The sequence below is a fragment of the Vigna radiata genome, chromosome 9, assembly GCF_000741045.1.
Source record: "Vigna radiata var. radiata cultivar VC1973A chromosome 9, Vradiata_ver6, whole genome shotgun sequence".
NCBI lineage: Eukaryota > Viridiplantae > Streptophyta > Magnoliopsida > Fabales > Fabaceae > Vigna > Vigna radiata.
In genome coordinates, this window is record NC_028359.1 from 20,895,634 (window position 1) to 20,899,614 (window position 3,981).

A 3,981-nucleotide genomic window follows, 5' to 3' on the forward strand; every position below is an offset into this window, starting at 1 on the left:
TAGCTCCATTTTTTTTTGTGGGATTTTTAATTGGAGAAACACATTTCTTGGGGAAGGAATTGGGAGTCACGGCAAAGAGGAGTTATTTTAAGAGAATTGCAATTTCAAGTTTCCTTTGAAAAAAGTACTAGGGCACGTGAATGGTAGAAGAAAATTGTGTTGTTTATTTCTTGTGCTTTTAAATTATTTTACATAGTATGTTGAGTTGGTTTTTATCTCTTTAATTTAGTGTAGCATTTTTAATAATTTTAATTGTGCTAGATATTTGTTTGTTACAGTGTTGGGTTTAATATTTTCTTTTGCTTTGATGTTGTCTAGTTTGTTTAGTTGTGTTAATTTAACTGTGATGTTAGCTTAGGTTAGTTGGTTGGTCATTAGTAATATTACATTGTTTCCTTGAGATTTCTTGGACTGTCTTTATGTTTATTCTGCTCTGCCTGGCATTCTGTGAAATCTGACTGTGTTCTTACAATGGGTATACGCTTAGTTGCCCAATGGTGATTACATCTTCGCTTAGTTGATCGATCTGTATAGAACACATATGATGGAATAGGTGTATTGCGTTCGCTTAGTACGCGATTATGATAGCATGATTAACCTTCGCTTAGTCGGTTAATTATGCTGGATTAGAGGCTAGAACAGTTTATTCATGAGACTCTTGCACTTTAATTGTCATACTGCTGCTCTAATTTGGCTCAATATTTAATCTGTTGTGTGCTTGTGATTCGGTATACGCTTAGTTGCCTAATCAGTGTTTAATCTTCGCTTAGTTGATTAGACTGTATGGTGTATGACTGATTAAATTTGAGCATTGCATTCGCTTAGTTTGCAATTTTGAAGACCGAATTAGCCTTCGCTTAGTTAGGTGATTCGTGTCGGATTTGGATTAGAGTAGTGTGTACTTGTTGTTAATCTGGGATAGGAAGCATAGTAATTGATTTAATGACCAACTGTTTTTATTCTGTATTTAATCCCGTTTTTACATTTATGTTTGCATTTCTGTTTACATTTATGTTTGCATCTGTGTTTTAATTTAATTCATCTGCATTCACAAACTTTTCAAACCCCCCACTTCGTGATAGACCTGATTCTTGAACCACAGTTTGGTCCTTGAGAGACGACCTAGGAGTCACTTCCTAGTCTATACTGCATTCTTTATGCACATTAAATTTGTATAGGCTACGACACCCATCACACTGTTTGGTAGTTTTGTTTGGCTGTTGTGAAAGTTTTAACAGTCCAGATTGCTTCTCCAAAGGAGTAGCATATTAGGGAGTGGAAGACTTGTTAAATTGACTACAAGCTTGGACTCCAAGTTCATTTTCTTCTTACTGTTCCAGCATCATTTCAGCAGTAGAAACACATCATTGTTGGCATTCAACAAATCTGAAACTGCAACCACTCTTAGCCTTGTTCAGTTGTAAACACTTTTAATTGTACTTTTGTGCTATATCACAGAACATTTGTGTTTCGTTTTTCTTTCATTTTTAAAGCTTAAGTGGCTTGGGAAAATGCTTTTCTAGCAATTCCAAGACCACCACTAAACATTGTAATAGTCTAGACTCCGCATCTTAGTGTGAAAGTGTGTCGAGTGGCTCCAAGTGTCACTTGCACTTTCACTTAGGGTCATGTCTCATCCTTCCTTCCCTTTTTCCATTCTTTCTTTAATATTTTGTTTGTTGTTATTTCTGTTTTACATCTCCATGATATCTAGGTTCGTTCTCATATAGATAAACCTTCGTTTAGTTTCTAGGTACATAGCATTTTTACATTCAAATTTTTTTTGAAATATTTCTACCTAGAAGCTAGGGTAAGAAACGTCAGGAGAAACTCTGGCTAAGGAAGGACAAGGTTCTTAAGCCTGTCCATTGTGACTCACCTCTCCTTCCTTGGAGTTATTCGGTTTCTTTTACCTTTAGAATCTTTCTATAAATCATTCACCCAAAAAACCTAAAAACAAATTTTGAAAAGTTTTGACTCTATACTTGTGCAAGCCTTTCAAACTCTTGTGAAAACCTTTACTCAACTTCACAAGTATGAGTCACTCTAGTGTTCAAGGTACAACTCAAAATGATCAGGAGAATATGCAATTAAGAGAGGAACTTAATAGAACTAGAGCTGAGTTAAATGAGCTTAGAGAGATGGTCGCAAACCTCACTTTCAACTAGATAGGTCAAAATCATGAGGAACACTCTCATAGGCAACACCATGATTGTGGTGATTAGTCCCAACATAGTGATCACAATAGTTTTCGTCCTTATGATCACTATCAACGCCCACCTAGGAGACACCACACTCATAGGGAACATCATGTGGAACCCAGACTTGATCTTCCCTCCTTCTATGGTAGAGACAACATAGAAGAATACTTTGAGTGGAAGATGAAGGTTGAACAAACTTTTGAATGTTACCACATAAATGATAGGAGGAGAGTGACCCTAGCCACCTGGACCTTTCAAGGTGCAACCCTCTATTGGTGGACCTCCATAATTAGAGATCAAAAGATGTATGGCGATTATACCATCCAATACTGGAATGAGTTAAAGGCAACCTTGTATCGAAGACATGTTCCAGCATACTATGCAAGGGAGGTCATGGGCAAGCTCTATCGACTCCAACAGAGAAACATGAGTGTCGAGGAATATCGACAGAAATTGGAATTACTCATGTTGAGAGCTGAAATCAAAGAGGAAGAAAGATTCACCATAGCTAGGTTCCAAAGCGGCCTTAACTATGAGATCCGTGATAAGGTAGAACTTTTACCTTACTTAGATCTCAATGATTTCGTCCAATTATGTGTGAGAGTGGAATAGTAAAACAGAAGAAAAACTTCCACTAGAAGGACTTCCCCTACCACCTCCATGTATAGGAAAATCCTAAGAGGGAGGGTAGTCCAATGAGATATGAAAAGCCTCAAGAAAAAGAAAAAGAAAAAGAAAAAGATAAAGAGAAAGTGAGAGATAAAGAGAGAGAGAGAGAGCGACAAATAAATACATCTCACAAAGCATTTTCAAGAGACCAAGGTTGTCAAACTCGAGAGTTTACATAAACTCGTGAGAGTCCAGTAAACTCGACTCGTAAACTCGTAAGAGTTTACTTTGTATGAAAAAAAACATAAATAACATCCTAATTCAAATAAGATAACAAAATTATATAAATTGAAATACATAAGTTTATAGAAATATTGTTCATAAAAATATAATGTAAAACATAAATTGAAATGTCAAAGTCTCCATGCCTAATCCTCTAATCCTCTAATAATGGCATCATCATCTCCATCATCATCCTCATCTAACTCTTCCTCTGATGAATGTTGTGCATCCTCATTGTTCTCAAATGTTATGTTATCAAGATCAATAGCATCTAGAACAGGATTTGTTGTTGCTCAATCTAAGTGAACATTTTCACTATCATTTTCACCTTCAACTTGATCAATCTCAACAACATCATTTGTCTCTTCAGCTATCCATTCATCATCTGATTCTATGTCATCAAATGGAAGAGCTATAGTTTTCCGAATTTGTCTACTTTTCAGCTTGGAGTTATACATCACATAAACTAAATCATTCATCTTTTTTTTATGCAAACGATTCCTTCTCTTTGTATGAACCTAAAATGAAATATAATATTTGTAGTGAAGATATAAACATAATAAAGGAATTTATAAATTAAAAATAATTTAAATTACCATTTCAAATGAACTCCAGTTACGCTCACATCCAGAAGAACTACAAGTCAAGCTTAGAATTCGAATAGCAAATCGCTTCAACTCTGGAGTTCCATCACCAAACATGTCCCACTATTCCCCAGGATTTAACTCTTTCCTACACTCTTTTGCATCTTCCATTCCAAACAATCCTCTAGCATTATGAAATTCAACAATTTGTAAATTAATTTTTCTTCTTTCTGCCATATCTGGTACCAATCTTCTCATGCAAAAATACAATCCTTCTTTCACCTCTCCACCATCATCAGATCTAA